Genomic DNA, 19537 nt, shown 5'->3' with positions numbered 1-19537 from the left:
CTCTCTCTCTTGGAAGCCTCAGCCCCCCAAAACGAATCCTGTTATGTATGTGCCCATACTCCTCCCCACGGAGCTGCAGGGGTGCCCCTCATAGGTGCGCCCCTCCCTTTAAAAGAGATTTTAAGTTTTAAGAACTGGCAGCAGGCCAAAGAACTAGATGGCCCCTTGGATACAAGTGGCCCACTCCAGGGGGAGGTGTGTGTAAGCAGCAGCCCATGCGCCAATATGGGTCTCTCCTGTAAATTCATTCTTAATCGGAGAAAGGGGGGCTCATGGGGGGTTTTCAACAGTACTCATTTACTTAATGCAGCAACTGCAAACAATGATACATGGGTACAGGCTTGGGGTGCCCTCATTCCCCAAGATGCTCAGAGCCCTGATTTATCCTCTTTTATTCTTTCATTAGACACCAAGCCCACTCCCCGGGGATTATGGTGGTTATGCGGCCATAGGGCTCAGCGGAAGCTGCCATCCCTGGTAAGATGGACTTGCACTTTAGGAAGAGTCATGCCTGGCATTAGAACTACTACTTCTTGGACTTCCTGGAAGGAGTGCTGGCTGGTGATTGTCTCTGAGTGAGCTCTATCTCAGAGGAAGCTTATTTCAGTTAAAAGCCAGTCAAGAGGAATTTTTGACTGGCGTAAATGTTCTCCAAGATAAAAGGGGAACCGAAGAGATTATCCATGGAACTGGGTCGAGCTGTAGATTGCTAGATTTGATCAGGAATCCCCCTGAGATAAGAAGGCTTTTCTAGCAGCGGAAGACTGAGTCTGGATTTCCAACATGCTGTGCTGAAAGTAAGCAAGACTTTTTTTCTTTCTCTTTTAAAAACGTTTTTTAAGAGCTAGCCTCCTTCTGTCTAAATCTTATCAACTAACTTAAATTACTATCGTAAAAGAAACTTGTTTATGAATCGGCAACTCAGAAACTTGGGTGAGTCACACTTTTTTCGTATTATACAAAGCTAAGGAAGAAGGGAGCAATTCAAAGAACCTGCTTTATTTTTTATGACAAAAAGCTGGCTTAAAGCTGGAATTACAGAGATTAAACGGATAAGAGGCAACTTATTAGATAAGATGATTTGATTATTTGAAGGAAATATATCTGAGAATATTTTTTTTTATTTTGGATTAAATTTTTTTTTTTTGAACGAATCTGCTGTTCGTGTATCTTACTAACTGCTGGATGCTGAGAACTGGATTTGTTTTACATTCCTGAATGTGCTGGAGATAAGAACTGTGTTGGTTAAACAAGCCTGGAATATTAACTTTTTTGTTGCTGGGAGAAAAGAAACTGTTTGCCTCTACATTGGCTAATAATAGAAAAGGTTTTTTTTTTCAAGAATGACAACTAGGAAAACAGCCAAAGTTTTGGAGCGAAGAGTTTCAATTGATACACAGGAAGGGATGGACATGTTCCAGAAAATTATGGAGGGATTTAGTGATTTTAAACAAGAGTTGAAACAACAGATGAAACAGGACAGACAACAACTTAAAGATGAATTTTGCAATATGAAAAAGGATTTTAAAGATTTACAAGATCATATTAAAACAGAAGTGGGTGAGATTAAAAATAACATTGGGCAATTAACACAGGATGTAAAAAATGTTGAAGATAAGGTGCAAACCTTAGAGAATAGAATAGATATTACAAATATGGAATTGGAAAAAAATTTGGACTATATTGCTGTTATGGAACTTAGAGATAAAGAACATTGCTTGAGATTCCGTGCAATTCCTGAGGAAACAGGTGAAGATATCAGAGAGAAAATTGTTAATGTTTTGGCAAAATCCTTCGACAGGAACGAAGATCGGATGGAATTTGAAATAGACAAAGTTTATAGAATTAATTCCAGATATGCAACAATAAAAAAAAGCCCAAGAGATGTGCTTGTTTATTTTTTAAAAAAGAGGACCAGAGATATGGTTTTGCAACATCATTTTAACAATGTCTTCAAAACTGATGGTAAAGAAATACAGGTGATGAAGGAAATTCCTGTTAGGCTTCTACGTAAGAGAAAAGATTACGCTTTCTTCACAGAAAAACTTAAACAATGTAAAATTAAATTTAGTTGGGATGTTCCAGAGGGAGTGATTTTTACATTTAGACAACAGAAGTATCGATTAAATACTGTTCAAAAAGCAAGGGATTTCTTGAGAAAAGCTTCAAAAGACATGGAAGAAGATAAACTCAAAGATATGGATATAATTCCTGGGAAACAAAGTCAACAGAAACAGGTAGAGGAAGAAAAGGATGATGATGGATCAAAGGGAGCAACAGGCACAGACTTTTCTAAAATACATGCTTAAAAATGGATTACAAATATCTAACCTGGAATATAAATGGAGCTAATTCGTCGCAGAAGAGAAAGTATTTCATTATTTGAAAAAATTAAAATTGGATATAATTTGTTTACAAGAAACTCATATTAAGAAGAAAGATTCTAAATATTTAATTTGTAAAAATTTGGGTGAAGAATTTATTTCGGCAGGATTCAAAAAAAATGGTGTGGTTCTTTATATTAATTCACAATTGTCTCCTAAATTGATATTATTGGATGATAGTGGCAGATTTGTGGGAGTTGAAATCACCATTCAGGGTACAAAAATTTTGATAGTGGGCATTTATGCTCCTAATGAAGATAAAACAAGGTTTTATACTGGACTTATGGAAAAACTATCAGAGTTTGCATATGATCATTGGTGTGTCATGGGTGATTGGAATGGGGTAATTTCACCAAAAATGGATAGACTTTCTGAGAAAAATATTAAAGAGACACAGGGCAAATTGCCGAAGATCTGTTTCGAATTGATGGAAAATTTAGAATTGGTGGATGCTTGGAGATATATAAATGACAATGCAAAGGAATTTACTTACTTTTCAGAAAGACATAAAGCATTTTCGAGGATTGATATGATTTGGATGTCTAAAAATTTAGTGAAAGATATTTCCAAGATGGATGTGTTACCAAAAACCTTTTCGGATCATAATCCAGTGATATTGACTTAAAAAAAAAATCTTGGATTTAGATGGAGACTAAATGAATCTTTATTACAGAATGATAAAATAGTGCAGGAATGTAAGAAGAAATTAAAAGAGTTTTTTGAACACAATTTACATAAAGGAACAGATGAAAATATTGTTTGGGATACAAGTAAAGCATTTATGAGGGGATATTTTATTAAATGTAATTCTGAATTAAAAAAGAAGAAACAACAGAAAATGCAATTGATCTTGGAAGAAATAAAACAAAAAGAGGAAGAATTGAAAAAGAATCCAACTAAAGCTTCTACTGTAAATCAAATTAAAATGTTACAGAAACAAGTGCCAATGTTGACAGTTAGAGAAAATGAAAGGAAATTAAATTTTGCTAAACAAAGGACTTTTGAATTTGCAAATAAACCGGGGAAATTGCTAGCATATAAATTAAGAAAAGAACGACAAAAAACTCTTATTTTACAGATACAAGAAGGAGATGAGATGTTGACAGACAATTTAAAAATCCAAAGGGTTTTCCATCAATATTATTCAACTTTGTACAAGTGTCAGGAAATTCCCTCAGAAAAAATAGAAGAGTATATATCCAAACAGAATTTGCCTAAAATTACAGATCTTCAGAGACAAGCTATTAATGGTCCTATTACATCAAGAGAAATATCTGAGGCTATAAGTAAAATTAAATTAGGAAAGGCGCCAGGACCGGATGGACTATCAGCAATGTATTACAAATGCTTGGAAGAGGAACTTTTACTACCTTTACAGTATACAATGAATTTTATTTTACAAGAGGGGAAGATACCGGATAGTTGGAAAAATGCCAATATAACATTAATACCTAAAGAGGAGCAGGATTTAACTAAAACAAAAAATTATCAGCCAATATCTTTACTGAATAATGACTATAAAATTTTTACAATGATTTTGGCTGAAAGAATGAAAATAATATTGCAACAATTTATTCAGGAAGATCAAGCGGGGTTTTTACCTAAAAGACAATTACGTGATAACGTCAGGAATGTTTTGAATGTGTTGGAATATCTAGAACAACGAAATGACATACAAGCTGCTTTGATTTTCTTGGATGCTGAGAAAGCATTTGATAATTTGAATTGGAAATTTATGTTTAAGGTTCTAGAACAAATGGACTTTGGAGATAATTTTATAAAATGGATCAGATCAATTTATACATCACAGAAGGCACAGATAATTGTCAATGGGGATTTAACAGACTCATGTGAAATACAAAAGGGTACAAGACAGGGATGTCCATTGTCCCCCCTTCTATTTATTCTGGTTTTAGAAGTGCTGCTTAGAGACATAAGGCAAGACAAAAGGATTTCGGGAATAAAGATAAAAAAAGAGGAATATAAATTGAGAGCATTTGCTGATGACTTGACAATTGTATTAGAAAATCCCTTGGAAGGAATCAAAGTATTGATGGATAAATTAGAAGAATTTGGACCATTAGCAGGATTTAAGATCAATAATCAAAAAACGAAGATGCTGGTGAAAAATTTATCTTTAAGAGATCAAAAAGAGTTAATGGAGAAGATAGATTTTAAAATAGAAGAAAAGGTGAAATATTTAGGTATCATTATGACAAATAAAAATTCAAAGTTGTTTCATAATAATTATGAAAAACTATGGACAGAGATTAAGAAAGATTTGTTAAAATGGGATAAATTACAGTTGTCATTAATGGGTAGAATATCTGTAATAAAAATGAATGTATTGCCGAGAATGATGTTTCTATTTCAAACAATACCTGTCATATCCTCTGATCTACCTTTCAAACAATGGCAAAAAGATATTTCTAAATTTGTTTGGCAGGGGAAAAAACCAAGAGTTAAATTTAAATTATTACAAGACGCCAAAGAAAGAGGAGGGCTGGGATTACCAAATTTGAGACTTTATTTTGCTGCTTGTTGCTTAGTCTGGATAAAGGAATGGATTCTATTGAGGAATAAAAGATTATTGGATTTGGAGGGTCACAACCTGAAGTGGGGATGGCATGGATATCTATGGTATGATAAAGTAAAAGTTAATGTGGATTTTAATAATCATTTTATAAGACGTCCTTTGTTGAATATATGGAATAAATACAAAACAAGGTTTTTTTCGAAAATACCACTATGTGTTTCAAGTCAAGAAGCATTTTATAGAAGAGAAATGGCTGGAAAAGAGAAATGGTTAACTTACCAAGAACTATTAGAAAATGTGCATGGTGAATATATAATGAAAGAGAGAGAACAACTAATAAAGGAAGGATATAGTTCACAATGGTTTGCCTATTTACAATTGTTAGAAAGATTTAAAATGGACAAGAAAATGTATGGGTTTGAAATAAATAAATCTGATTTTGAAATAGGTTTGTGTACAAATGATGAATGCATAATTGCAAAAATGTATAATTTTTTATTAAAAATGGACATGGAAGAAGAACAAGTAAAAGAGTGTATGGTTAAGTGGGTAAAATGTTTTGGTTATAATATACAAATGGATCAATGGGAAAATATGTGGAAAAAACGTTTGAAATTTACATTATGCTATAATCTTAAAGAAAAATTTTATAAAATGATGTGTCGTTGGTATATGACTCCAGAAAAGTTGTCAAAAATGTATAGTAATGTTTCTAATGTATGTTGGAAATGTAAACAACAAGAAGGATCTTTTTATCATATGTGATGGTTGTGTAAACAGGCAAAATTATTTTGGGCACAGATAGGTAGGATGATGCAAAAAATCTTAAAGATAAATATTCAGTCAAAACCAGAATTTTTTTTATTGGGTTTTATGGATAAACAAAAGGAAAAGAAATATGGAAGAATAATATTTTATATGATCACGGCAGCAAGATTACTATATGCACAAAAGTGGAAAATGGAATCGATACCAACAATGGAAGAATGGCTATTGAAATTAATGGACTTAGTTGAGATGGACAAATTGACATGTCTTATTAGAGAAAAAACGACAGATACATTTCTTAAGGAATGGAAGCCTCTTTTGGACTTTTTGTTGAAAGAAAAAGATGAAATGATGATAATGGGATTTGACTATTAATTAAGATAGACTTTGGAAAAAAGTGAATTTCGTATGTTCTAGGAGACAGGTTTGATATATATTATATACTTATAGCTGATCTGTAACAAATCGGAAGTCAAGTTTTTCTTTTTATTTTATTTTTTTTCTGTTGTATTGTTTTTGTTGTATTTGTATTTGTTTTTATAAAAATTTGAATAATAAAAAAAAATTATTATATAAAAAAAGAACTACTACTTCTCTTCCAGCAGCCCGCCACCGGAATAGAAAAGACACAGGGGAGGCAGTCCTGCGAGGATTTTTTCCACATTATGGGGCAGGCCAAAACTATCAAGATTTAATTAAGCTGTCTCAAGACTTTGAGGATTTCCTAAATGACACCACAGCCTCACTATGAGATTTGACTAATGAGCAGGGACAGATTCGAACCATAACTTTGCAAAATAGATTAGGAATTGATTATTTATTAGCCAGCTCGGGGGCATATGTTCTTTGATTGGCAGTGAATGTTGCACCTCCATAACTGACACAAAGGCTGATATTTTGCAACATTTAAATCATCTCAACACAGTGTGGAAGGCATTAAGACCTTTTCTTCTTTCCCAAGTCTAACTGAATGGTTTAATCAGTGGCCGAGCTGGCACAAGCTTTTTCTTTACATTGTTGTGGGAATTTCCAGTATTATTTTCTTATGTTGCTGTATACAATGCCTACCCAGTTTATTCTCCCTCTTTTCAACTCTTGGAACTCAGTGTCTGAGAAGGTCCCCTTTCCCTAGCGAATTTCTCCTCCGAAGCCAATCTTTCACTTCCCTGAGTAACCCCAAATGGGTAGGACACAATGATGCAGCTATAATTTAAACAGCCTTGTTTAAATATTGCTGCAAATGGGGGAATTGTTAGGAATATTTTATCCCCTAGACCCCAAAAGTTGTCAAGAGTTGTCAAGAAACCTACATTATTGCCAGAACGAGTGCCGCAAAGGATCCTGGAACTTAGAGAAGGTGGGAGGGACATGCAACTCTAAGTTTCGTTTTTCCCTATGAGAAGAAACACTCAAAGGCGCCTCTCGGACTATAACATCTCTGTAAAAATGAGATAAAATGTATCCCCTCTAGATGTTGTTATTTCTCTCTGTCTTAAATCACTATACACATCCTGTAACATTTTAGCTAATTCAGCACAAAGCAAGAAATATTCTCAAAACATCCTACTAGAATTGTGTCATGGCCCTGTCAGAGGACTCCTCAGATGAGGATGACTCGGGAGTAACAGCAGCAGACCCAGGAGCAGCAGGAGACACGGAGGAGCCTCCTGAGAATCCAGCTCCTTCTGCCCCTCAGCTGCAGAGCACCCCAGGGACAGCAGAGGCCCTGCAGCCAGACACAGACAGTGAACAGGACACTCCCCCCTCACCTGCAGAACGTAGACAGCAGAAGGTCAGGCAGAAGAGAGGCAGGCCTGTCTCCTTAAGGCCCAAACGCTGAGGGCTCACACCTGCTGTCCATCCTGCTCTTTATAAGGCACACCTTGGCTGCAGCTTGTTGCTGACTGCAACATCAGGCGTGGCTTTGTGTAGACCTAGTTTCCCTGCAGCATCTCTTTGACTGACCTCCTTGGCAATTGATCCTGGACCTCCACTGACCTCGCTTCTGGACTTCTGACTCGGCAAGTACGCTTCGGATAGGCCTGGCAGATTTACAACCCGACTGCTGGCTAAGGACTTTCCTTCCCTGCCAAAGACCCAGGAATTTCCAGTCCCCCCTGACACTGCTGATGCAGTGTAGAGCTGACAAATTGTATGTATAAGATGTACATCATACTGCTGAGTGAGTAAATTTCACAGGCACATAGTAACCTCTTTATCTCTTTTGGTGTCAATCTGCTCCTTTCCCTCGCCTTTTCTTAGTTTGTATCTCAAAATAAGTTTCCTTTGATTGACAAGTGTACAAGTTCTTTATCAATCTCTCGCCTTTTAAGAATCACAAGAAATGTAACAAGGATAAACAGATGCGCTTGCTTATCTTTTAAGACTGTAATACTGTATTCCCTTTGTTATAATATTCTACCTTGTTTTGCTTTATGAAAACCTATATAAATAATGCTTTAACTAATAAACGATGCTCTCTGCCCTGACAGACTCCTGTCTGTGCAGATCAGAGATCCCTCTTGATCAAGCAGTTTTGTGTGTTGCTTTATGTTTGGTATCTGGCTGGACCACTAACAGGTAAATTAAATTGCTAAAGCTTGCACTCCTATTCAGGGCTGAGGTGTGCGCTAGCTCACCCTTCCTGGGAGGGGAGGGGGTTTAAATTTGAACCCAACAAAATTAAAAAAGGTAGGAGCTAAAATGCACCCTTGCTTAACTCCCCTAAAGGTGGGAATAGGGTTAGATAACTGGCCGGCACTATTACATCTTATTTGGATGAAGGTATTGTCATAAAAAGAGCGTATGAGTGACAAAAGATGCCTGTCAATGCTAGAGGACTCAAGCTTCGCCCATAGTCTGTCTCTGGGTATCAGATCGAACGCTGATTTGAAGTCGATAAAAGCCGAGTAAAGGGCTCCCCGAGGCTTAGCCATATATTTTTTGGCCAGATGTTGGAGAATGATATGATAACCTCTATGGGTAAGGATCCCAATTAGATCACTTCAAGGGTGTTGATGGACTTACCCTGGAGATAAGAACATAAGAAGAGTCCCGCTGGATTAGGCCAAATGCCTATCTAGTGTGCCACGCTTGACCACATCTACTTTCTCAGGTCTCAGGCAGTGAATGATGAGCATCCTTTGGAACTCCCCCACTCTTTCTTGCCACTCCTCTGGAAATGTCTCGTGATGAGGTTCCTGCAAACGCACGTCAAGACATGCGATGTGATTCAGCTTTACCAGACCCCCCACACACACACACCACTGATCAGAGTTGACCATATTGATTGCATGTAGGGAATTCTCATGAATGAAGGAAGCCGAAGCATCCATGCTTGCATTCTCTTTCCCTCGACACACACACTTAAACAGTTTTAAACATGTTGATGAAAACCAATTTCAGAAAGGGATGACTTTAGAGAAGAGAAGGAAAAGATGCTTAACCCTGCCCGAGAGCAAAGTCCCATGAACACCATATATTTTGAACGTGTGGCTTTCCCCAAAGAATCCTGGGAAATGTAGTTTACCCCCACAGGGCTACAATTCCTAGCACCCTTAACAAACTACAGTGTTCAGGATTCTTTGGGAGAAGTCGTATGCTTTAAGTGTATGCCGTGGAGGTGACCCCATTTTTCCACTCCAAATAGTCCTCTCCAAAACTCCTTCTTTCCATGATAATGTTGCTTCTATTTAATTTAATTTTTGTATATTGTATTGTTTATATTGTGTATTATTGTATTTTTATATCTGTGTTTATTTTTCTTGTAAGCCGCCTTGAGGGCCTTTGGCCGAAAGGCGGGGTATAAATAAAATTTAATAATAATAATAATAATAACTAGCCCATGGTCCATAGTGGAATGTTCCGCTCTAAAACCGGCCTGCTCCTCAGCTGCGATAAGATCTTGCTCTAGCCATGTTTGGCGTTTCTCAAGTAAATGACGGGCATACAGCTTAGTGACAATATTTAGGAGGCTAATAGGTCTGTAGTTGGAGGGGTCAGATCTTGAGACTTTTTTGAAAATAGGAGTGATTATAGCAAGACTCCAGTCCTCCAGAATGCAGGCCGAATAGTCTATGTTTGTAAATAGGGCGGCCAAAGTTGGTGCCCACCACTCCACATTGGATTTGAATACCTCAGCAGAGATATTATCGACCCCTGGAGCCTTACCTGGTTTGAGATTATCAATAAGAGCAGAGACTTCCCTCACAGTAACAGGCCACTCAGGATATTCATGTATGTCAAAATTTGACATTTGATGCCTAGCCTGTTCTCAAGCATATATTTTACTGAAGTGAGATTCCCAGGTGTTGACTGAGATGTAGTAATCCAGATTGATTGAAGATTTGGGCCATCCCCTAACAACCAGCTTCCAGAAAGTAGATGAGTCCTTTAGTCTGGAGGCTTCTAGCAGACGCTGCCAGCATTCTTTCTTAGCTAAAATCTTTTTCTGTGCTATTAAATGCTTATAGGATTTTTTCAGCTCCAGGCATTCTGTAAACAACAACTGAGAGTTCTCAGCTCTGTATTGTTTGTATTTTGTGAGTAATTGTTTTTTCAGAGCTACACATTTTCGGTCAAACCAAGATTTAGATTTAAATTTGCCTGCAGGGAGAAGAGTTTTGCCCCGTGCTTTAAGGGTTAAATCGTTCTGTAATGCCAGGGTGAGTTGTTGAAAGGACAAAAGGGCAGTTTCGGAGATGTTGCTGCTATTATAGCCTCACGGAGATCGAGGCATCTAGCCAAATTTAGTGTGCCTTTTATGTCCTTATCTAACGCGATCGACCACTTGATTCGGGTTGAGCGTAATTCAAACTCTTCATTCAGAGTTGGTCCATGATTGAGGTGGATGGATTGCTTACCACAATACAGAGAAAGGGCCAGAGGAAGATGGTCACTTTCAGGACGATTGTCTACTTTGCATGAAAGGATTGTGTGGTATAAATCATAAGATACCACGAAATAGTCAATGGTAGATGATCCAGCAGGGGATAGAAAAGTGAATTCCCCAATGCTGTCACCTTTCGCGCGACCGTTAGTCGCAACTAGGTTCAGGTTGTTTAACATCTGCATAAAACATAAACCAGCGTAGTTGTGCCCTTTATCTTTCGAGTGTCTTTCTGGTTAACCCAGGGGCTCCTCTATTAACAGTGGTGACTCTTGGAAATACGAGAAAAGAACCTCTTCGTTTGGGCCAGTTCTGGCATTGAAGTCTCCCGATAGAAACACTGGGGCTTCGGGATATAAAGCTATTACTTTGCCAATATATTCTTCCAGCTTTAAAGTGGCAGCCTTCATTGATGATTTCTGACGACAAGGGAGGGAATAAACGTTAACAATCAATAGGGATATCCCATCAAATTTAATCACTAGAGATGTAGCAAGCTTCTCCAGGGGGTCCGGCTTGATGATAAAGGCACGTAAGTTTGTAGAAATGAGCGTACTCAGACCACCCTTAAGCCGTCCCTCCTTAAGGCTTGGAGTAGCTACAAGTGAGTAACTTGTAAATCCGTTTAAATCTGGGCCTTCTTGTAGCCAAGTCTCTTGAAGAAGGATGATATCTTGTTTCTTTAAATACTCTAGAAAGGACGAGTCTAGGGCTTTACTCTTCCAGCCAGAGATGTTCCACAATAAGATCGATAGGTGGGGGTTGTAATGGCCTGCCATCACATAGAGGAGGGCCAGGATCTCTTCTCAATCGTCGCAGAGTGCAGGACACGGAATAATGGGCTCAAGTTGCAGGACTGTACATCAGGAAAAGCTTCCTAACTGTTAGAGCCATACAACAATGGAATCAATTACCTAGAGAGGTAGTGCGCTCTTCAACACTGGAAGGCATTCAAGAGGCAGCTGGACAGCCATCTGTCGGGAATGCTTTGATTTTGAGTCCTGCATTGAGCAGGGGGTTGGACTTGATGGCCTTGTAGGCCCCTTCCAACTCTACTATTCTATGATTCTACTTTTCCAAAGATGTTTAAATCTCCAGTGGTACACAGTGGCTGCAATTGGACATTGCACTAAACCATTGTTTAGTCTGGTGAGCCCCAAGCTCATGTATTACCCCCTCAGTCTTTTTCTTGTCCAGCACAGCCATGAGAAATTTCCACTTCCATTTTTGATTAACTGAGGTTCAGCATGTCATCCAAACCTTAACTGTTGTTCATATTAACTATGGATTTTTTTAAACAAACCAGCTTCATAAAGTGTAATTTGAAGCTGATTTGTTTCAGGCAAATCATAGCTAAGATCAACTACAGTTTGCCAGGTTCTGATGACATGACAAGCTGTGGTTAATAAAACTGGATACAAAAGCTTCTGAAAGCCTCCTTGTGGCTATGCCAGAGAAACAGGAAGGATCATGAAAATCCAAGGCTCACTGCAGCTTGTTCTCATAACACTAACTGATGGTCTAGTGTGATATCCAAACTATGCCAGTAAATTTATCAAAACCAAAATTACTTTTCAATTAGTTTGCCACAATATAAGCCAAGCCTATGATACTACTCGTTCGCATCACATTCTATGCTAAATGTCCCTTAACTAGTGAAACAAACTATAATGACAACCTCTTTGTTGCAGTGTAGGTACACTGAAAGTAGCATTAGCGGGGGGCAAACAGACTGGCAGCCCCTCTCAACCTATACACATTTACATTAAGACCGGCACTGACCAAATGTGCATAGAGATTATAGCTTGGCATCTGCAAAAAACAGGGTTCTCCTGATCATGTAGGAAGAGCTGATGGGTTTACTGTTTGTGTGCTTTATGGTTAATTCCAGCCTTCAACTGAACATGCATAGGTCAAGATGGGTTTTATTACTACAATCAAATTTCCTCTCCATGCACATTCAGTATACCTACATTGAAGATGTGAAAGGAGATAGAGATTATCAGGATTAATTGCACTTTAATTATATTTTTGTGTGTGTGATATTCAACATTCACCAACAGTTAGCTGTGGAACTGGATTTTTCAATGAATTAACACCTTGACAGAAAAAAACATAACAACAAAATATTTGCTTTTTGTTTATGTGGTTGGTCTTCTATTTTGGTACTACAGTTGCCATATTGCTCCAGGTTTTTCATCTGTACCTCATGTCCTATTATATTATATTATATTATATTATATTTTATTATATTTTATTATATTTTATTATATTTTATTATATTTTATTATATTATATTTTATTATATTTTATTATATTTATTATATTTATTATATTTATTATATTATATTATATTCTTGTCCTCCAAGAATATATTTTATTTTAAAGGTGTGCAAAGATATTTTTTTCATGCCAATGAGTGCATATTTTAAACTTGAATGGCTTTGCTGTTTGCAGATATTGTTTGATTATTGCACTGATTTCACATTGCTTACCTTTACAGTACAGCCCATAGGGTGTTGACTGCTATAAATAATGCCAGATGAAATTATGCAACCAATAATTTGCCACCCTGACAGCCAAACTAGACATGACACATGCATGCAATTGCTAACATGGCGGCTCGGGTGAGTGGATGGGAGGCTACCTCCTCACCGAGTTCGCAGTTGTCTTAAACTGAGCCATCTGTGGGGCTGAAGCGGAGGCATGTACAACGACTGTCTGTGACAACTTGCGGTTAAGATGGTTCAGGTCTTACCTGGAGCTCGACGGTCCCTTTTGTGCTGGCTGGTGCCGGGTCAGGAGTGGTGCGGCCTCTCGTTTTCATTTTTGGGGCCTCCGCTTGGCGGCTCGCTCATTTGCTTCCGCTCTCGCCACCGCTTGGAGGAGGTGGAGAGGAGGAGAAGGTACTCGAGCCTGGCCTGGGTTGTGCTTCCTCTCCGCGGCACTGGATGTGGGGGAACCTTGCGCGGCTCACTCGTTCGGCTTGGTCTGTGCCGTGTCGTGCCGATGCCGTCCCTCTCCGCGGCGCTAAGGCGCCTTGCTCAGTTGCCCGCCCCCCGCCCCCCCTCCGCTATCGCTGGCACCGGCCCAGAGGGGGTGGAGGAGGTGGAGGGGCACCCTTGCCCGACCCGGACTGTGCTGATGCCATCCCCCTCTGCGATATCAAGTGTGGGGATGTCTTGCACACCACGCTGCTTTGGATGTTACGTGCTACCAAGGAGTTGCCATACAGGGAGATCCCCGCTTTCTGCTATTTTCCACCTCATACAATGTCTCTACAGCCAGCGCACCACGCTGCTTTGGACGTTACGTGTTACCAAGGAGTTGCCATACGGGGAGATTCCCGCTCTCTGCTCTTTTCCATCTCATACAACGACCCTACAGCCAGCAAGCATAACAGACCCTCCTCATGACCAGTGCCATTTGCTGCTATTACCATATTGTGCTGGACCTTCAACACCACTTTTACATAGTCCTGGGACCATCACTACAGCTCATCGTCTTGCCAACTCTGTTGAGCTTGAGATCTGTGAGCAAGAGCTGTAGCAGACTTACAACACCCCACCACCTCTGCCTGCGCTTTCTCTTACCCTACGTGGTTGAACAAGGGCAACGGCCAGGTCATCATTAACAAAACAACTGAGACTGGAATGCCTGTTGGATTTAAGGCAAATTGTGCGGTTAAGGGTGAGAGCCTGCCTGCTTGGCAGACAGGGAGTGGGGGATGTGCAGACCAGAGGGGAATGCCGTGGGGGGAGTGGGGAGCCATGAGATTAAAAGGCTAGGCGACAGATCCTGGAGAGGTGTGGGTGGCATGCCTTGCCAGTCTAGGGGAACAAGGGATAGATGCATCCCCTGTTCCGGGCCTGTCCAGAACCAGAAGATAACTGGGGGACGCAGGACTCCATCCAACCTTCGACTGCTGTTGTGTAACGCCAGGTCCGTGGTACAAAAAACAACAATCATCCATGATATCATTCTGGATGAGAACGCGGACCTGGTATGTATTATGGAGACCTGGCTGGATGAGGCCTCAGCTCCTATACTTGAGGCCATGTGTCCGGCCGGTTTCCGATACACACAACAGCCAAGGGTTGGTAGGCAGGGAGGGGGAGTGTCAGTCATCTATCGGGGGTCCTTGGTTTTCACCAGACCCCCTCTCCGTGAGACCAGGTTTGTTGACTGCATGTACTGGAGGTTGGGCCCAAAGGGCAGTTTAGAGATTCTACTTGTGTACTGCCCACCCCGCTGCACAGCAGACTCCCTGACTGAGGTGCTCGAGGTGATCTTGGATGTGTGGTCGCTTTCCCCCAACCTATTGGTTTTGGGGGACTTCAACGTGCATGCCGAGAACCGCCCTCACTGAAGCCCCTCGGGATTTCATGGAAACCATGACTTCCTGGGAACTGCACCTTAGTAATATAGGGCCCACCCATGTAGCCGGTCATGCTCTTGACCTTGTATTTGTCTCGGGAGGGGAGGGAAGTGCTCTGAAAATGGGGGCTGTTTCTTCTAACCCCTTGTCATGGTCAGATCACTATCTGGTGAATATAGACCTCTTAATGCCGCACACCCTCCGCAGGGGACAAGGACCTATTAGGATGGTCCGCCCCAGATGCCTGATGGATCCTAAAGGATTCCTGAATGCGCTGGGAGATTTGGAGCTGGCTGAAGGACACCCGGTCGAAACCCTGGTGATGGAGTGGAAGAGGGAGATCACTAGGGCGGTAGACCGGGTGGCTCCGAAACGTCCTGTCCCCCTGAATAGAGCTCAGACAGCACCCTGGTACACTCCACGGTTGCGGTGGTCTGAGACAGGAGGTGAGACGCCTAGAGCACCGGTGGTGGAAATCGCGCTCTGAAGGCGATCAGACACTGGTTAGAACAGCAATAGCTGCCTACCAGGTGGCAACAAAGGCAACAAAGAGGGACTTCTTTGCTGCCTCTATTGCATCAGCAGAGTGTTGTCCCAGGAGGTTGTTCCAAGTGGTCCGAAGCCTGGTCGGTCCAGTGGCTCAGGAACGCATGGAGCATTCTAAAGCCTCCTGTGACATATTTGCTAAACACTTTGCTGATAAAATCAAGCACCTGAAGAGTACGATCCCGCATGCCGTAGACACAGGAAGCGAGCCGGAGGTGGTCAGTGGCATCCCGGTCCAATGGGATCGGTTTCAGCCTCTTCCTTCTGAGGAAGTGGACAAGGTGCTCTCTACTGTGAAGCCAACCACCTGTCTGCTGGATCCTTGCCCTTCGTGGCTCATTATGAGCTGCAAAGAGAGGCTGAGTGAATGGATCCAGGCAATGGTAAATGCATCCTTGGAAGAGGGTGCAATGCCATTAGCCCTCAAGAAGGCTATAATAAAGCCCATCTTGAAAAAGTCCTCCTTGGATCCTCAAGAGTTGAATAACTTCCGCCCAGTCTCTAATCTACCATTCTTGGGCAAGGTGATTGAGCGAGTGGTGGCCAAACAGTTACAGACACACTTGGAGGAAGCAGATTATTTAGATTCATTCCAATCGGGCTTCAGGACTGGACATGGAACTGAAACAGCCTTGGTCGCTCTGGTAGATGATATGAGGAGGGCATTGGATAGAGGAGAATATACCTTCCTTGTCCTCCTGGATCTCTCAGCGGCTTTTGATACTGTTGACCACGGTATCCTTTTAGATCACCTGGAGGGATTGGGAATAGGAGGCACTGTTTTACAGTGGCTCCGTTCCTATCTCTCAGACAGGCGTCAACGGGTGGCATTGGGGGATGAGGTGTCAGACCCTTGGCCTCTCAATTGTGGAGTACCACAGGGTTCTATCCTCTCCCCCATGCTATTCAACATCTACGTAAAGCCGCTGGGGGGCATCATCAGGAGTTTTGGGCTGCAGTGTCACCAATATGCGGATGACACTCAGCTCTATCTCTCCTTTAAGTCCTCACCAGAGTTGGCTGTGGAGACCATGTCCAAGTGCCTGGAATCCGTAAGTGGTTGGATGGGAAGGAATAGGCTGAAACTAAACCCCAACAAGACCGAGGTGTTGCTCGTGGGAGACAAGGGAAGGTTGGGAGATATAGACCTGATGTTTGATAGGGTAAGATTGCCCCTGAAAGACCAGGTCCGCAGCCTCGGGGTCATTCTTGACTCCCAGCTGTCCATGGAAGCTCAGATTTCTGCAGTGAGCCGGGCAGCTTGGTATCAATTACATCTGATACGAAGGGTGCAACCCTACCTTCCTGTCCATTGCTCCCACGGGTAATACATGCCCTAGTCTCCTCCCGCTTAGACTACTGTAATGCGCTCTACGTGGGGTTACCCTTGAAAATAGTCCGGAAACTACAGCTGGTACAAAATGCGGCGGCACGTTTGAGTAAGAACAGCCATCGCCGTGATCACATTACTCCGGTGTTAATAGATCTACACTGGTTACCAGTTGTTTACCGAGCCCAATTCAAGGTGTTGGTATTGACCTTTAAAACCCTATATGGTTTCAGCCCAGTTTATCTGAAGGAGTGCCTCCAGCATCACCAATTATGCCGCCTGACAAGATCAGCCACACAGGACCTTCTCTCGGTCCCACCAGTTAAATTGGCTAGGCTGGTGCAGACTAGAGAGAGGGCATTTTCTATCGTGGCTCCCACCCTCTGGAATTCCCTCCCGTTTGATCTTTGCCATGCCCCCTCCCTGTCAAGTTTCTGCCGGACCTTGAAGACCTGGTTGTTCAGGCAGGCCTATGGGATTTCTGGGGAGGGTTAGTCTTTTAACTGTTGTTATTAACTGATGTTTTATTAATTACTGATTATGGTCCTTCTTGGTTTTTATATTGTATTTTATTGTATTTTGTACGTCGCCTAGAGTGGCCATTCATTCGGCCAGATAGGTGACTCAAAAATAAATTATTATTATTATTATTATTATTATTATTTATTTATTTATTATGAATGGCACTTTGTATATAAAGAGTAAATAGCAGGCATGGGGAACCCAATTGGATTGGGACCAGAGTGGGAAGAAAAGGGTTAAAACTCACTCCTGTTCCCCTGCCAGGGTCCCAATCCCCCTTACAACTGCTATTTACTCTATTAAAAAAATCACTAGATTGGCAATTGTGTAAATGATGTCATGTCAAGTCTGGCCCTGAGAATGAGTGATGAGCAGATATAGGACCATTTTACTGCTGTGCTGTAAATGTAGTCACCTGATCAAGGCAGTGAATCATAGATGCTCTGTCGTGGCAGAATGATTTGCTGATGTCAAATATGTTCATTGTCAGGTCTCAAATGCAAATTTTAAATAAACATGGATGAACTGTTTGGAGATGAGACAAAAAACAAACAACCTGGAAAATGCCAGTTTTTTGCCTTTTCCCAAGTCAGATTGTTCATCCATCAGGCTCTGTATTATCCACACTGAAGTGGTTCTTCAGGGTTTCAGGCAGGGGACAGCCTCAGACCTATCTGGAAATGTCAGGAATTGAACCTGGGACCTTCTGCATGCAAAGCAGATGCCCTATCATTGAGCTACAGCCCTTCCCTATAGGTAGGGCCATAAGGAATAGCCTTTAGAACTGTTTTTCACTTTTACAGTATATTTCCCCAAGCCACTTACCCAGGGACAGGCCATAACTCAATGGCAGATGAGCACATACTTTGGAAGCATGGATCCCAAGGTTCAATTCTTGGCATCTCCAATGAAAAAAATTGGGTAGCAAGTGATGGGAATTATCCATGCCCGAGACCCTGGAGAGCTCTTGCCTTCACACTAGGCAGTACTGGACTAGATGGGCAAAACGTCTGACATGGTATTAGGGATGGGGGAGAATATCTGACAAAATCGAACCTGACACTGGATCCCGACTGAATTTGCTAGTTCGCTATCCCTTCGGAGCGGCATTGATCTCTTGCAGCAGGCTGCAGCTGTAATCAGCATGGATTCTGCAGCTGCAACTGCAATCAGCAAGAATTTTTATGATGTGTCAACCACAGGATTCATTCACAGCAGCTACCTAAAGATTACGCAATGTTTTTTCTGCCACCAAAAAACCACATGGAACACTGTGATCTGATCATTCATTCACGTCAGCAACCTAAAAATTACGCAATGTTTTTCCCCTCCACCAAAAAACCACTTGGAACACTGTGAACATTCACATAAGCGACCTAAATAGTACGCATTGTTTTTCTCTGCTGCCAAAAAACTACATGGAATTCTGTCATTTATGTAAGGATCTATGAAAATAATCAAGTAATTTTCACAAGCTGAAAAAAAACCCCACAGATCAAATCAGCCAAAAACGGATGCAGCAGATCAAATTGGCAATCGCCGGAGAAAGCGGAAACAAGAAGAGGACAGACACGTAAAGAAACAACAGACTATCGAACTACATGCAGATTGGCACCATGCAGCGAACCCCATCCCTACATGGCGTCACTTCTATTCTCCCCTTGCGGTTAACTGGCAGGGTAGACTTTGGTAATATTTGCAGCAAGAGAAGCCAAACTTGAGCAACAACTTTGCTGTTTTGTTCTGTCTGAAGAAAAGACTCCTGTGGTCGCAGGGATTCTCTGTCTGTCTGTCTGTCTCACACACACACACACACACACACACACACACACACACACACACACACACACACACACACACACACACACACACACACACACACACACACACACACACACACACACACACACACACACACACACACACACACACACACACACACACACACACACACACACACACACACACACACACACACACACACACACACACACACACACACACACACACACACACACACACACACACACACACACACACACACACACACACACACACACACCAGCCATCTTCATTCAGCTTCAGGAATACAGAAAGCAGCTAAAAGGAGCATTAATTCACTGTATTATACAGCCACGAGAGTGGCTGTATACTATAGTCAGTATGGATTTTTCACATTCCGCAA

Source organism: Rhineura floridana, chromosome 2 (assembly GCF_030035675.1).
Source record: "Rhineura floridana isolate rRhiFlo1 chromosome 2, rRhiFlo1.hap2, whole genome shotgun sequence".
Classification (NCBI taxonomy): Eukaryota; Metazoa; Chordata; class Lepidosauria; order Squamata; family Rhineuridae; genus Rhineura; species Rhineura floridana.
Note: the sequence above shows the minus strand (reverse complement) of the source record.